This window comes from Onychomys torridus, chromosome 5, assembly GCF_903995425.1.
Source record: "Onychomys torridus chromosome 5, mOncTor1.1, whole genome shotgun sequence".
In the NCBI taxonomy this organism is placed as follows: domain Eukaryota; kingdom Metazoa; phylum Chordata; class Mammalia; order Rodentia; family Cricetidae; genus Onychomys; species Onychomys torridus.
The window spans coordinates 33,556,878-33,573,685 of NC_050447.1; the positions used below are offsets into that span (position 1 = coordinate 33,556,878).

Below are 16,808 nucleotides of genomic sequence, written 5' to 3' on the forward strand. Positions count from 1 at the left end.
CATCTCCCTCACACCACTTTACATACTGTTTTTCCTAGTTTTATTATGGTTATAAACCTATATATCCAATCGGTGGTGTTGCACACCTTTAGTCCCAGCACTCGAGGGGCAGAGGCAGGCAGATATCTGAATTTGAGGCCAGCCTGGTCTAAAGAGAGAGTTCCGGGACAGCCAGGATTACACAGAGAAACCTTGTCTTGGGGAGGAAAAAAGAAAAGAGGAAAAAACCCACAACTGTCTAGAAGTTGGTCCAAAACTGACTTTTCCACAATTCAGAAATTAACTGCTGTAATGAACACATCTGATTGTCTGAAATTGTTTGAGTCGCAGTTTTAAAAATAAATTTTAAGACTAGCGTGTAGCCCAGCATTCCGGGAGGTCGAGAGAAGAGGATTTCCGAGAGCCCGAGCCCAGCTTGGATTACATAGTGTGTATTCCTGGTCAACCAGAGCGACAGAGTCAGATCGAGTTTCAGATAAAACAGAACAAACAGATTTAATCAGTGAAGTCTATATCAGCCATATGCGGAGATCCACAGCAGTTGGAGAAACCTCTGCGCTCACTGTGTTCTCTCCTCGCCTCTCAAGAGCCCCTCCATCTCGACAGTCTTGACATTTCCTCCCAGATTCTCTGTCTTCCCGTTTCCCAGCACACTTCCCTCCCACAGCCCTCCTCCCTAGCGCCTTCGAGCCACAAATAGACCCACCCTCCGGGAGAGCCCTTCTCCGCCCGGAAGACGTTGATTGGCAGGCCCTCCGAGGACGCCCACCGCGTCCGCGGACCGCAGGGTCCGCCTCGCTTCCTCCCCGTGGGCCGCCCAAGTTTGTTTTGGCGTCAGGCGCGCGCAGTAATGACGCCACGACGCTGACGCGGGAGGATGGCGGCGGCGTCCGTGGCCTGGGCTGGGAGACGGTGGGCTGAGCCGCCGAGACTCCTCCGAAGAGCCCGCCGCTCGCGCGAGGTGAGGCCTTCCGGCTCGGGGCTTCGGCCTGACCGGCGTGAGGGGCTGGCGAGCTCGGCCGCGGCGTGGGCTTGGCGCTGCCGGGCCGCCGCCTTGCAGCTCCGAGCCCTCGGCCCCTGTGCACTGGGGCCTCCGGGCTGGGGAGCAGGCCGGGCCGTGGCTACCCACGGTCGCCTGGCATGGCCTCAAAAACCTGCGGCGGCGTTGGGCCCGATGGACTTGGTCAGCTGCCCTGTCGGCTGCTCAGCCGTCCCGCGTCCAGCGCGGGTCAGGTTGATCTTAACCGTGTGTGCGGCGCCTGCTCCACACCCTTTCCTTTGCGAGTAAACGCCAGGGTCCCGCGGGGGCCGTCGATCGCTCCCATGTACTCGCTGGGAAAAGGGCCAGAGTCCAGCTGGGTCGCTTGCACAGCAAACTGGTCATACTTACAAGGAGAGCCCCATCCCAGCTCAGTCCTCTATGAAGCTGCTGCATTGATAATCCCCCCGCCTCCCAAATCACTAGTTAAAACTGCCTCGCTAGTCAGTGTAGGGAAAAACTAAACCTTTGTAACCTGCAGCATTCAAAGCTCTTCATAATGTGATGAGGCCTAGCCCTACAGTCAACTTTTGGGCACTGTGCTGCGTTTATGTAGTGTATTGTTGAGGCATGTTTGCCTCCTGTTAGCTCCGCGGTTTCATACCCTTGAGGTTCAGATAAGCCGCCTTCTCGGTTTGTGAAACTCCTTTTATTCCACCCTCCCCCACCAGTCTAGGAAACTTACATATGACCTTTAAAATCTACCCGAGATGTCTTTTCCTTTGAAAACTCTCCCTTGCTTTCACATAGTGGTAGTGTTTGGTTAAAGCTACTGCGACACTGTCTTTTGAATGGATACAGATTAAGCCATAGTATGGAGCGTCTGTCGTAGCCAGCATCTGAGATAGTCTTAGCAAATATATGTGAGAGGTGCTGCATCCTCTTCAATCTTAATGACCAAAGATTCTCTTGGAGTAATTTTTCAAGATACAAACTTAAGAGTTTTACTCACTTTTAATTTTTTGAGACAGGTTTTCTCTGTGTAGCTTTGGAGCCTTTCCCGGAACTCACTCTAGACCAGGCTGGCCTCGAACTCACAGAGATCCTCCTGTCTCTGCCTCCTGAGTGCTGGGATTAAAGGGGTGCGCTACCACTGCCCAACTAAGAGTTTTACTCTTAGTAGAAATGGTGGAGTACAGGGCAGGCAGTGGTGGCATATGCCTTTAATCTCAGCATTTGAGAGGCAGAGGCAGGGGGATCCAAGACAGCCAGGTTGTTAAACAGAGAAATCCCATCTTAATTAAAAAAAAGAAAAAGAAAAAAAGGTAGGATATACTTCTAATCCCGACATTCATAAGACAAAGGCAGGATAATTAGTAAAGGCCAGCCTAGGTTACACAGTAGGTTTAGGACCACGAGATCCTGTCTAAAAAAACAACGTAAAGCCCTGGTAATGTGGTGCACACCTGTGATTACTGGGCCCCACAGGCAGAAGCAAGAGGACACTCAGAAGTTGAAAGAAAATCTAATAGAGTTCAAGGCTCTCTTGGGAGAAATTTTTTTCACTCTTTTTTTTGTTGTTGTTGATGGTGGAGGTTGAACTCAGGGCCTGTACTTTTATCACTTAGATGATGGTAAGCTACATGGTCAGCTTATGATTTGGTTTCAGAAGTTGTGTGGTAGCTCAAATGCTGTAACCTGAGCATTTGGGGGAAACTGAAGGAGGAAGATTACCTTGGGTATGAAGTTATCCCAGCCTGCTTATCGAGTACCAAGTCAGCCAGGGCTGCAGAGTGAGACCCCCATCTCACAAGACAAAACAAAAAGAAGAAAGACCCACGATGTGAGATAGAAATCTGTATTTTTAAAGTTGCTTTTTAGTCTTCCTCCCCGTTTGGAGATTGAGCCCAGGTGTTTTGCATTCCACCAACTGAGCTGTATCCCCACTTCAAAAGCAGGGCTTGGTGGTGCACATCTGTAATCCCAGTATTCTAGAGGCTGAGGCAGGAGGATTGCTGTGAGTTTATGTCAGTCTTGCTTATATGGTGAGTTCCCCAGACCATCTTGGGCTACAGGGTAGGACCCTGTCTTGAAAAGAAAATGAAAAAAGGCCCAAGCTAAAGATATAACTACACTTCTTGGATGAAAATTTTGTGTTATTGCCTCAGGAAGCTGCTGGCCTTGTAGACGTGTGTTGTGGATTCATTGCCCAAACCTTGGGAAGACGTGAAGACCTAAATTAGATTACTGGCTTTGTTGTTGTTTTTCGAGACAGAGTTTCTCTGTGCAGTCCTGGCTGTCTTGGAACTCACTCTGTAGCCCAGGCTGGCCTCCAACTCACAGAGATCCTGCCTCTGCCTCCCGAGTGCTGGGATTACAGGCATGCACCAGCCGGGCAGTGGTGGCGCGCACCTTTAATCCCAGCACTCGAGAGGCAGAGGCAGAACCAAGCAGATCTTCGTGAGTTCAAGGCCAGCCTGGGCTACAGAGTGAGTTTCAGGAAAGGTGCAAAACTACACAGAGAAACCCTGTCTTGAAACAAAACAAAAAAAGCATGCAACATAGCTGCAGGGCCAATTACTGGCTTTTAGGATCCTGAGAGTCTTTCTTCAGTTCTGTTTGCCCAGATCTGAAATAGGAGAGTCATGTTTACTTCAGTAGATCTCAGCAGATTGCAGATGGGTAAGATAGCAGTATGGTTGAAATTCCCTAAAAGGAAGCCAGTTGACTAATGCCATAGTGTCTTTCATCGTTTTTTTCCTTTCAGTGCTGGGTATGAAACCCAGGGCCCTATGCATACTAATCAAATATATGGCAATTATAATACTGAGCTATTGAGCTAGCTCCAGAAATTTTCACTTTTCTGTCTCTCTCTCTCTCTCTCTCTCTCTCGCTCTCGCTCTCGCTCTCTCTCTCGCTCTCTCTCGCTCTCTCGCTCTCTCTCACTCTCTCTCTCGCTCTGGAAAATTTCATCTTTCTGTGTCTGTCTTTGTGTGTGTGTGTGTAGGTGACAGTTGGTTCTCTCCACGTGTCTCAGGTTGTCAGTCTTGGCAGCAGGTGCTTTCACCCACTGAACTCCCCTGCCAGCCCCATTGTGGTTGATGGTTTGGTTTTTCCCTAGTACTGAGTGTTGGACCTAGTCAAGAACTCTAGCAGTGAGGTATAGCCCCAGCCCTCTTTTTCACTTTTGGTTTTGAGATAGGATTTTACTAAGTTGCCAAGGCTGGTCTTGAACTCACTCTGTAGCCAAGAGAGGTCTTGGGATTTTCCTGCTTCACCTTCCTGAGTAGCTTGGATTATGGGCCTTGCCCACCAGGCCCAGAAAATGTCATCTTTTAAAGTTGTTCTTCATATTGAACTGTGTGTAGAAAGCTGCCTTGTGTTTTGTGGTTTCTTCAAGGTCACTTCTAGGCATCAGAGAATTCTGATGCCATTGCTTCTCATCAGCTAGATGCAGTTGGCCACTCCCTAGAAGGGCTTTGGGATCTTAACGCACTAGAGGATAAGTTTGCCGACTAAGCAAGTTCTCTAGGTCTAATTGTGATCCTGTGCTAAAATTGTATAAATGAACCAGAGGAAGTTCAACCTTCAGGAAACTTGTTTGCCTTTGACAGTGAGTGGGCTGTAGTTTCACATCTCTGATTTTCTTGAAACTTGGGACAGAATTCCCTTGAAGCTCCGAGTGCCTATGGAATTTGAAATAGATGCTGAGGTCTTGTGTCAGAGTCACAGGTCATAGTTAAAGGAGGGAGAGTTTGGTTTGGCCTGTTACTTGGCTTTGCAGTATGAGTGTGTTGTATGAGCAGCTCTGCCTCAGCGCTTAAGCAGCTGTATGCTGATGTGACTGTGCTGTCCTTACACCCCAGTGGAGCTGAGAGCAGCTGTCTCCATTGGTCCATTGCGCAGCAGTGCCATTCTCTGCCCATCTTGGCATATGGAAAAAATCTGAGAAGTAAAGCTCTAGAAAGAGGTAAGCAATCCTGATTATTGAGAGCTGGGAAGAGGCTTATCCAAACACCCCTCCCTTCCAGAAATCTTAGTATTATATTAGCTAGGTCATCACTGCACTGATTTTTGATACAATCTAATACTTGTCAGAGTATTAGATGTTAACGTAATGAAATTTGCTGTAAGGAAATAATCTGAGGGGCTTTTTCAGGCTACAAGTTTGAAGTGGCCTTTCAGGGCATCATAAGAATGATGGTCAGCGGGGCTTAGTGGCGCACGCCTGTAGTCCCAGCACGTGGGAGGCAGAGGCTGGCGGGTCTCTGGGTTCGAGGCCTGTCTGGTGGTTGCTGCCACCTCCACCACCTGGCTTGTTTTATTTTATGCACTTTGGTGTTTTACCATGGGTGTTAGATCCCCTGGAACTAGAGTTACAGACAGTTGTGAGCTGCTATATGGGTGCTAGGAATTGAACCCGGGTCCTCTGGAAGTCAGTGCTCTTAACCCCTGAGCCATCTCTCCAGCTCCCATATCTGTATTTCTGATGGTGGTGTGTCTTAGAGTTGGGCAGCATGACAAAGTGAGGAACATAAAGGAAACCTTGGAAGTCTCACTGTCAGCAAGATGGGGTCGCTGTCTACCACTGTTCCCATGGAGGACAGTGTGTTCAGCTGTAAGTCCTTGAACAGTGGGGTCCCAAGATACTATTTTCTTATGAGAAGCCATAGCTGGGCATGGTGCTGTAAGACTATGGTGCCAGCTACTGCGGCTGAGACAGAGGTATTGCTTGAGTTTAGGAGTTTAAGACCAGCAAAGGCAATGTAAGCCCCATCTCAAAAAATAATAAGGAAATGAGTAAATAATAAAAACTGTAACAAGCCGGGCAGTGGTGGCACACGCCTGTAATCCCAGCACTCGGGAGCAGAGGCAGGTGGATCTCTGTGAGTTCGAGGCCAGCCTGGGCTACAGAGCTAGTCCAGGACAGGCTCCAAAGCTACAGAGAAACCCTGTCTCGAAAAACCAAAAAAAATAAAAAATAAAACAACAACAACAAAAAACTGTAACAGTTGTGGCAGTGCACATCTTTAATCCCAGCATTCCAGAGGCAAAGGCAGGCAGATCTGTTGAGTTTAAGGCTGCCCTGGTCTACACAGTGAGTCAGGAATAGTCAGGACTACTGCCTAAATAAATAAATAAATAAATAAAAATAAAAAAAGGGAGAGAGAACAATCATTAATGATATTAAAAGTTAAAAGCCAGGCATGGTTATACACATCTGTAATCTTAGCACTTGGGAGGCTGAGGCAGGAGGATTCCATGTTCAAAACCAACCTGAGTTAAATAGGGGGACCCTATTTCAAAACAATAGAAAATGCTCCATAAAAGTTAAAACGTAAGAGAAAGTAACATATAAGTGCTCCCCCACGCCCCAGACAGGGTTTCTCTGTGTAGTTTTGGTGCCTGTCCTGGACTTTGCTCTGTAGACCAGGCTGGCCTCGAACTCACAGAGATCCGCCTGGCTCTACCTCTCCCGTGCTGGGATTAAAGGGGTGCACCACCACCGTCTGGCACATAAGTGCTTTTTAGGAACAAATGCTGTTTTACTTCCTGATTTAAAAAAATTTTTTTGAACATAAACATAGGTTATAATTCAAAAGACCAGGGTTATTTAAAACTGGGAAATATTTTCTCTGTAGAAAATAGTAAAAATGATAACATTTCCCAATAAGCCTTTTTAAGCCAAATAATAGCTGAATTTATATATATGTATGTATTGATTTGATTCTGGGATACAGAAGAAACCTGTCTTCATCTGTTCAGAGAGCTATGTTCTACTTAAGTTGTGTAAGTAAGATTTCTATTCATCTTCCCCTTCACTGTTTGATTTATGGCAGACATTTTTCTATAGGCTAATCCATAATCTAAAAAGATTTTAGCCTCCCCTCCTGAAAGTACAGCCAGCATATTCTTTCATCAGCCTGATGCAGTATAAATTCTTATCCTAACAGTGAAATGTTTCACTAAAGCTTGCCCAGTGATTGGGCTGAACCAAAACTTATTATAAGCCACAGTCATCTTAATGTCCCCCCTGCTATGTAGCCTCCCTGGATCTGTGGGTTACAGTCTGATTGTTCTTTGCTTTATATCTAGTATCCACTTATGAGTGAGTACATACCATGTTTGTCCTTCTGAGTCTGGGTTACCTCACTCAGGATGATATTTTCTAGTTCCATCCATTTTCCTGTAAATTTCATGATGTCATTGTTTTTCTCTGCTGAGTAGTACTCCATTGTGTATATGTACCACATTTTCTTAATCCATTCTTCAGTTCATAGGCATCTAGGTTGTTTCCAGGTTTTGACTATTACACATAATGCTGCTATGAACATAGTTGAGCATGTATCTTTGTGGTATGATTGAGCATTCCTTGGGTATATGCCCAAGAGTGGTATGGCTGGGTCTTGAGGTAGATCGATTCCCAATATTCAGAGAAACTGCTATACTGATTTCCACAGTGGTTGTACAAGTTTGCACTCCCACCAACAGTGGGAGTGTTCCCTTTGCTCCACATCCTCTCCAACATTGACTGTCATTAGTGGTTTTGATCTTAGCCATTCTGACAGGTGTAAGGTGGTATCTCAGAGTCGTTTTGATTTGCATTTCTCTGATGACTAAGGATGTTGAGCATTTCCTTAAATGTCTTTCAGCTATTTGAGATTCTTCTTTTGAGAATTATCTGTTTAGTTCTGTAGCCCATTTTTAAATTGGATTGCTCAGTATTTTGATGTCTAGTTTCTTGAGTTCTTTATATACTTTGGAGGTCAGTCCTCTGTCAGGTGTGGGGTTGGTGAAGGTCTTTTCCCATTCCATAGGCTGTTGTTGTTTTGTCTTATTGACCGTGTCTTTTGTCCTACAAAAGCTTCTCAGTTTCAAGAGGTCCCATTTATTTTTTTTATTTTTTTAATTAATTAATTAAATTATTTATTTTTGGTTTTTCGAGACAGTGTTTCTCTATGTAGCTTTGCACCTTTCCTGGAACTCACTTGGTAGCCCAGGCTGGCCTCGAACTCACAGAGATCCGAATGCCTCTGCCTCCCAATTGTTGGGATTAAAGGCGTGTGCCACCACCACCCGGCGAGGTCCCATTTATTAATTGTTGTTCTCAGTGTCTGTGCTACTGGTGTTATATTTGGGAAGTGATCTCCTGTGCCAATGTGTTCAAGACTACTTCCTACTTTCTCTTCTGTCAAGTTCAGTGTAAATAGATTTATGTTGAGGTCTTTGATCCACTTGGACTTGAGTTTTGGGCACAGTGACAGATATGTGTCTTTTTGCAATCTTTTACATGTTTATATCCAGTTATTAATTAAAAAAAAAAAACTTTATGGGATACCAGGCGGTGGTGGCACGTGCACTCAGGAGACAGAGGCAGGTGGATCTCTGTGAGTTTGAGGCAAATCTGGTCTACAGAGCGAGTTCCAGGACAGCCAGAGCTGTCTAGGGTCTAGAGAGATGGCTCAGTAGTTAAGGGCCCTGGCTGCTCTTCCAGAGGACCCACGTTTGATTCTCAGCAATCACATGGCTATTCACAACTGTTTGTAACTCCAGCCCTAGGGAACCTGATGCCCTCTTCTGGTATGCATGGCTACCAGGTATGCATGTGGTGCACAGACATACATGCAAGCATAACATCCATACACATAAAAAGAAATAAATTTAATTTAATTTATTTATTTTTTGTTTTTCTGAGACAGGGTTTCTCTGTGTAGCCCTGGAACTTGCTAGACCAGGCTGTCCTCAAGCTCAGAGATCCACTGGCCTTTGCTTCCCGAGTGCTAGGGTTAAAAGATATGTGCCACCACTATTTATATAAAATAAATGTTTATTTTATATTGAAAACAAATTTTAAAAATTAATTATTTTGAAATAAAAAACACTACCTGCAAAGTGGGGCTGGGATACAGCTCAGTGGTGAGCACCTGCCTTGCATGTGTGAGGCCTTTGGATTTTAACCTCCTCAATAACAAGGAAAACATGTATCTAAGAAGGAGAAGGACTGGAGGTGCAGCCCAGTTGGTAGGTGGAGTGTTTGGCTAGCATGTAGGAAGCCCTGGGTTCAATCTCTAGCACCTCATAAGCCTGGGCATGGAGGTGCAGGCCTGTGACCTCAGTACTTTGGAGTAGAGGGAGGATGATCAGGAGCTCAAAGTCGTTTTTGCCTATATAGCAAGTTCAAGGCCAGCATGGGCTGAGATCCTCCCAAAGCAATAAATAAAAAGAGTAAAATCTGCCGGGCAGTGGTGGCGCACACCTTTAATCCCAGCACTTGGGAGGCAGAGCCAGGCAGATCTCTATGTGAGTTCGAGGCCAGCCTGGTCTACCAAGTGAGTCCAAGGAAAGGCGCAAAGCTACACAGAGAAACCCTGTCTCGAAAAACCAAAAAAAAAAAAAAAAAAGAAAAAAAGAAAGAAAAGAAAAGAAAAAAAAAGAGTAAAAATCTCTCATTGCACATAATTTTACATACATTTAGGTTTATTCTACAGTAAATCACAGGTGTGGATCCTGGTATATAGTATCAATATTTACTTGTATCTTTCTTGTGCTCTCCTTTCTGGTGCTGAGGGCTGGCACAAATTAGGCAAGTTCTCTACCACTGAACTATACCTACAGTTCTTTTCTTTTGAGAGGGTTTGTCTGTGTAGCCCTGGCTGTCCTGGAACTCACTGTAGTCCAGGCTGGCCTTGAACTCAGAGATCTGTCTGCCTCTGCTTCTTGAGTGCTGGGATTAAAGGCATTCACCACTGCCTGGCAACCTGCAGTTTTAATGTACCTTTCTATTGAGTAGGAATTATTTTAATTTTTCCTGCCCTTAACAGCTTAGATGCAAGATTGTAAAACACCGGGAGCGAACTTCTGCCCTCTGGGGTTCTCCCATTGTGTTGTAAGCCTGTATGTAAGATCTCCCTCCTTCAATAAACGGCATTTGGCATTCAAAAAAAAAAAAAGATTCTTGCAAACCGTGAAAAAATTTTTTTTCCTGCCCTTTCTGTTGTTTTTATTTTGTTGAGATAGGGTCTTATTAGGTAGCTCTGGCTGGCCTGGAGTTGATTAATAATATTTTACATTTATTTATTTACTTTGTGTATGCAGGTATGTGCATATGCCACACATCGTGGGCATGGTGGAGATCAGAGGATAACTTGTAGGAATTTGTTCTCTCCTTACACCCATGAGGGTTCTGAGGAGTGAACTCAGATTGGCATGTTTGGCAGCAGGCACCTGAACCTGGTGAGCCATCTTCCTGGCTTGCGCTCTCTCTGTCTCTCTCTGTCTCTGTCTCTGTCTCTCTCTCTCTCTCTCTCTCTCTCTCTCTCTCTCTCTCTCTTTCCAAGACATAGTTTCTCTGTGTAGTTTTGGTGCCTGTCCTGGATCTCACTCTGTAGGCCATGCTGGCCTTAAACTCACAGCGATCCACCTGGCTCTGCCTCTCGAGTGCTGGGACTAAAGGCATGTGCCATTGCCACGGCCACCCGGCTGCTGGCCCTCTTTCTTGTGAGGCAGTCTGGTTACATGTTCCTGGTTGTCGTCATATTTGCTGTAGTGCTCTTCGCCAGTCTCTGAAGTGCTGTGATTCTAGGCATGTACCACTGTTCTCAGCTAATTTAAATTTTTTTTAAAGATTTATTTATTTATTAGGTACACAGAAGAGGGTGCCAGATCTCATCACAGATGGTGGTAAGCCACTGTGTCTGTGCTGGGAATTGAACTCAGGACCTCTGGAAGAGCAGTTGGTGCTCTTAACCTCTGAGCCATCTCCAGCCCGTTAAATTTTTTATTTAGTTATGTTTTTTAAATTATTTATTTTGCGTGTGTTTATATGTGTGTATGTGTTTGTGTGTGTGCACACCTACATATGGAGGCTTAAGGTAAATGTCAGATGTCTTCTCTATCACTCTCCCTCTTATTTAGAATTTATTTATTTATTTATTTATTTTATTTTATATGCATGAGTGTTTTGCCTGCATGTATGTCAGTGGAGGTCAGAAGAGAGCATAGGATCTCTGGGAATCAGAGTTAGGGGTAGTTGTGAGCCATCATGTCGGTAAGAATTGCAGGCCAATGGTCTCCAGGAACTCCTTCCTTCCCTCTCCTCAGAGTCTTGGGGTTACATTTCTGTGTCACAATGTCCAGCTTTTTATGTGGGTGCTGGCCATTCAAACACAGGTTCTCATGTGTTTAGCATAGATAGTATACTGACTGAGCCATCCCCCAAGCCCTATTTTCCAACTTAAAAAAAAATTACTTTTGCTGTGCTGGGTTTGAACCCCGAGCCTCTCACATGCTAGGTATGAACTCTGGCACTAACTATATTTTTTCATCGTGTTAAAGAATGCTACTGTGAATTTTCTCATACACATATCAGTAGCAGGCTTTCTCAGACTACCAGCCTCCAAATACAGAGACTTTTTATTAGTTATGAATGCTCGGCCTTAGTTTATGCTTGTTTCTAGCTAGCTCTTATAACAGTTTAACCTGTTTCTCTTCATCTACGTTTTCTCTTGGATCTTTTTAACTTTCTTTCCTTCGGTATGTCCTATTTTCCTGCTTCTTTTATGTCTGTCTGTCTGGCCCCAGGCATCTCCCTCTCTTTTATCCACCTTCTCTCTTAGCCTAGATTCCTCTTCGTACTTATTCTCCTTGCCTGCCAGCCCTATCTATCCCTCCTCTGCCTAGCTATTGACAATTTAGTTTTTTATTAGGCCAGTGAGGTGCTTTAGGCAGGCAAGGTGCAACAGCAACACAGTTTTAGCTAAGCAAATGTAGCATAAACAAAAGTAACACATCTTTACATAGTTACAGTAATAGTCCACAACACTTGTCTGTACTTGTATGAAAGTGGTTTTGTAGTATTGTTTCTAGAAATGGGATTGCTGTGTTAGTCTCCCTGTTGTAGAAAGCAGAGTTCTCTTCATGTCTGCAGCTTCTCCTGTTCAGTTTTTGTCTAAAATGGCAAGAATTTTTGTCTAGTGTATGTTTGCCTTATGATGATATGATGATGATAAGTACAGTTTAGCAATTACTAATTCTTGAGATTCCTGAGAGATTTCTGTCTTTTTTTTTCCCCCCCTTCGATGGAATCTCTTTACTCCTGGTCTTCCATAGAGTTAGGTCTACAAGCTTGTGGACAAACTTACTTTGGAGTTCAGATAACCTCCCATTGTTGTGGAGGATGTTGAACCACCATTGTGGCTTCTTTCTGCCCTTTGGAAATGCCTCAGAATCTTTCATTGTTCCTCACAGCAAATAGGAATCCAAGTGGACTCTGCTTCCCTCACTACTGACAGACAGTGAATGCTTCCTGAGCTCAGCGCTTTGCCAGGTACTGAAGGAGTCCTGGAAAGCTGAGAAACAAGCCTTCCTCAAGGAGCTGACTGTGGTGTAATCAAAGGCAGTCTAGAGCAGAGCTGTGGAGCTAGGCTGAGCGGCACATGCCTGTAATCCTAGCACTCAGGAGCTTAGGCAGGAGGATTACTGCAAATTAGAAGCCAGCCCAGGTTACATAGTGAGTTCAAGGTCAATTAGGGCTACATAGCAAGACTGTCTAAAAAAGAAGAAAAATAGAATAAAGCTGTGAGCTGCATGACAGAACAGGGCTTCGCAGAGGTGTGTTGACTCACCACCTTAGAGACGTGAGGAACAATTCAGGTTTTGACCTGCTGAGGTCAAGTTCTGCTGGGCCCAGATACTTCTGAAATCTTTACTGTGTAATGAAAAGATCTCTGGATGGAGAACCACGAGACAGGAGTCCGTGCTTGTCCGCTACAGTTTGAGAGGCTTTGGACAAGTCTCCCCACCTCTCTTGGCTGGTCCTTTCTGTAGTGTCAAGGAAGACAGTGGTGCCAAGTGCTCACCCCTCTGCTACTGCCCAACATGCTTGGGCTTTCCCAGGGGAGTGGTTTTTATCAGTCTAGGATCTGAAGGTATAGACCAGACCCTGGAGAATCAGTCAGTTTCTGTGTTAGCTTTGTGACCTGGTATAACATGACCCCAGAGGGACTCTCTTCCCTGAGCCTGCTTGCCCACTCATCCTGTCTACTGCAGTACCCATGCTGGCTACTAAGTTGGGCACATACACAAGAAAGCTCAAGGAATAGGTCCTTCCCAAGGTTTTGCCAGTCACCGCCATTTTCCCTCTGTCTTCATTTCCACTCCATCACTTTGGGAAGAGAAGTTAACAGATGTGATTGGAGTTGAGCATTCAGAGACAGAGACAGATGAATTTCTATGAGTTTGAAGCCAGCCTGGTCTACATAGTACCAGGTTAGTCCGGGCTACCTAGTGATGTGATCGGAGTGTGGAGCTGCTGTGATCATCTGGAGGGTATTACCTATGGCCCCCAGCTTTCAAAGCTGCTACCTTTTCCAATTTCAACCCTTATTTGGGATGGTAGAGTACTGGTAGCAGTCTACTATTACCTTTGAAGTGTTTCTGCTTGGAATAAACATGGTGCTTTATTGCTGACCTCAAATGTTTAAAGTGCAGGCTTTGTTTAAAGTGAAAAGTCTCTCCACTGTAGACTACTGGCAATGGTCAAGAGAAAGCCCGGACTGACCTAGTCTGGTGATCAGATGGCCAAACACCCTAACTGTCGTGCTAGAACCCTCATCCAATAACTGATGGAAGTGGATGCAGAGATCCTCAGCCAGGTCCAAGGTGGAGCTCCAGGAGTCCAATTGGTGAGAAAGAGGAGGGATTGTATGAGTGAGAATTGTTGAGACCAAGATTGGAAAAAGCACAGGGACAAATAGACAAACTAATGGAAACACATGAAGTATGAACCAAAAGCTGTGGAGCCCCCAACTGGATCAAGCCTTCTGGATAAGTGAGACAGTTGACCTGCTTGTACTCTTTGAGAGGCCCCCAGGCAGTGGGACTGGGACCTGTCCTTAGTGCATGAGCTGGCTGTTTGGAACCTGGGGCTTATGCAGGGATACTTTGCTCAGCCTGGAAGGAGGGGACTGGACCTGCTTGTACTGAATCTACCAGGTTGAGCTGAATCCCCAGAGGAGTCTTTGCCCTGGAGGAGATGGGAATGGGGCATGGTGGGCTGGGGGGAAGGTGGGGGCGTGAGTGGGGAGGACAGGGGAACCCATGGCTGATATGTAAAATTAAATTAAATTATAAAATTTTAAAAAAAGTGAAAAGTCAGGGTTTGGGGTTTTGTTTTGTTTTTTTTTTTTTCTTTTTTTAGGTTTCTCTGTGTAGTCCTGGCTGTCCTGGAACTCCCTCTGTAGACCAGGCTGGTTCCAACTCACAGAGATCTGCCTGCCTCTGCCTCCTAAGTGCTGGGATTACAGGCGTGCACCCCTCCCCCCAGGGTTTTTTCTTTATAAACCTTATTTTTCTCATCAAATGTGTATGTAGAGATAGCTAATTAGTCGTAAATCTAGAGTTACCTTTATTCAGCTGGAAGAAGTGTCCCCACAGTCCATGCGGCTTGTATTCCTTCTCCTCAGTGGCAGATGTTGCTTACCACGTGGGTTTGAGGATCAGGAACCAGAAGCCTATGCTCTGCCCAAGGAATTATCTTCTTCCTGGGTTTCAGTACATGTGTTTTCCTGAAGGAAGAGAGGAGTTTGCAAAATTCTTGGTTCATAGTTCTAATCATTGACCTGTATCAGAAGGAATATATTTTCTTTCTTTTTCTTTTTTTGGGGGGGTGGGGGTGGTTTCAAGACAGGGTTTCTCTGTAGCTTTGCGCCTTTCCTGGATCTCGCTCTGTAGACCAGGCTGGCCTCGAACTCACAGAGATCTGCCTGGCTCTGCCTCCCGAGTGCTGGGATTAACCGCCGCTGCCACTGCCACCTAGCAGAATCTATTTCTGAATGTCTTTGTTTAAACATGATGTTCTAATTTGGGAGGACTGGTCCAGCAATCTGAGTTAAATTCCCAGGACCCACATGGTGGAAAGAGAGAATGAGGTTACTCTGAACTATTTTCTTCTCACACACACACACACACACACACACACACACACACACACACTCACACACACACACACACTCTCTCTCTCTCTCTCTCTCAAAGAAAGAAAGAATGAAACAAATAAATGTAATAAAAAATTTAAATTTGAAGATTAAACGTAAGTCTGTGTGGCCTCTCCTGGGTATTTTGGTAATACCAAACCCTGAAGGTGAATTGTTGCCTTTCATGTAAGGAAAGATTAACTATTTTGCTGAGAACCACATTGGTACACTAAGTAAATCTGGACTCTTAGTCTGTGTGCTCCAAATTCTTCCTTTATGTCTGATGGATTTGCTTTGTTTTGTTTTTACCATTTTTTTGTCTCCGTGTGTGTGTTTGTGTGTGTGCACATGCAGGTACACCTGTGTATGTGTAGAGGTCAGAGGTTTTGTCTGTTGTGGAGGTTAGGGAACAATTTTTTTTTTCTTTTCCCAAGATAGGGTCTCACTATATAGCTGTGGCTGTCCTGGATCTCACTCTGTAGACCAGGCTGGCCTCTAACTCACAGAGATCCACCTGCCTCTGCCTCCCGAGTGCCGGGGTTAATGGTGTGCGTCTCTGCGCCTGGCAGCAGACGGTTTTTGAGAGTCCGTTCTCTTCTTCCACCCTGCTGGTTCCAGGAATCAAACTCAGGTTGTTATCAGGCTTGGGACAAGCTCCTTAGCCACCAAGCTTTCTCGACAAACGTGGAGTTCAACAATTCTGCTAAACTAGTTGGCGTTGCTCGCCAGCCTCAGGAATCTTCCCGTCTTCACCTCCCCAGTACCGGGATTATAGGTGCATGACACCATGCTGGCTGTTTGGTTTGTTTGTTTGTTTGTTTGTTTGAGGATGGGTGTTCTGGGGATCCAGCTCAGGTCCTCATGCTTACATGGTAAACAGTTTACCAACTGAGTGATCTCACCAGCTTTTTTGTTTTTTACCATACTGGGAATCAACTCAGAGCCTCATGTCTGCTAGGCAAGTGTTCTGTTTCAGAACTATGCCCCCAGCCCCATATTCAGTGGGTTTGTAACCTGATCTTTGGTTAGGACTGACCTCCTTACCTTGAGTTTAAGTCCTGACTCACTATAATCTGAGAGCCTCTGTGAGTTTTCTGTGACCCTGAAATTGCCACAGTGAAAACTGCCTGGGTCTCCTGCTACCTTTGATTGGATTAGTTTCTGATTTCACAAGGTGGTGAAGAGATGAACATGTTGGTCCTGACCTTATATGTACCTGAGTAGTACAATTACACTACTCTTGGGCAGCCCCAGCCAGCTCTTGTGAGTATCAAATTCTATATCCCGTGATCCACAGTAAATGTCACATGGAAAGTTCCATGTGTACTGCAGCTTATACAAAGCTGAACTGTCACACTGTTTCCAGACAACTCCTGAGCCTTGCGCAGAAGCTGATTGAGGAATTGGAGCACTGCCTCAGTTTCCTCCCACTCCTTATGTCCAACCTCTAGTGCAGTGGTTCTCAACCTCCCTAAAGCTGCTGCCCTTCTTTTAGTACAGTTCCTCTGGTTGTGATGACCCCCAACCATAAAATTATATTTGTTTGTTTCGAGACAGGGTTTCTGAGTGTAGCCCTGGCTGTCCTGGAACTCACTCTGTAGACCAGGCTGGCCTTGAACTCACAGAGATCCATCTGTTTCTGTCTTCTGAGTGCTGGGATTAAAGGCGTACACTGACACTGCCTGGCTATAAAATTATTTTTGTTGCTATTTCTTTTTTTTAAAGATTTATTTATTTATATTACTTATGTATACAGTGTTCTGTCTGCATGTGTCCCTGCAGGCCGGAAGAGGGCACCAGATCTCATTACAGATGGTTGGGAGCCACCATGTCTTTGCTGGGAATTGAACTCAGGA

The 16,808-nt window shown here is 45.2% G+C and overlaps 1 protein-coding gene across 1 annotated transcript in view; it reads left to right on the plus strand.

The window, feature by feature from the left end:
* The first annotated feature begins 860 nt into the window (after positions 1-860).
* Pskh1 (protein serine kinase H1) overlaps positions 861-16,808 on the plus strand; it is a 36,239-nt gene continuing 20,291 nt past the window's right edge. Inside the window, exon 1 of the mRNA XM_036188649.1 lies at positions 861-961. The gene's annotated coding sequence lies outside the window, so the exon portion shown is untranslated. The remainder of the gene's footprint in view (positions 962-16,808) is intronic.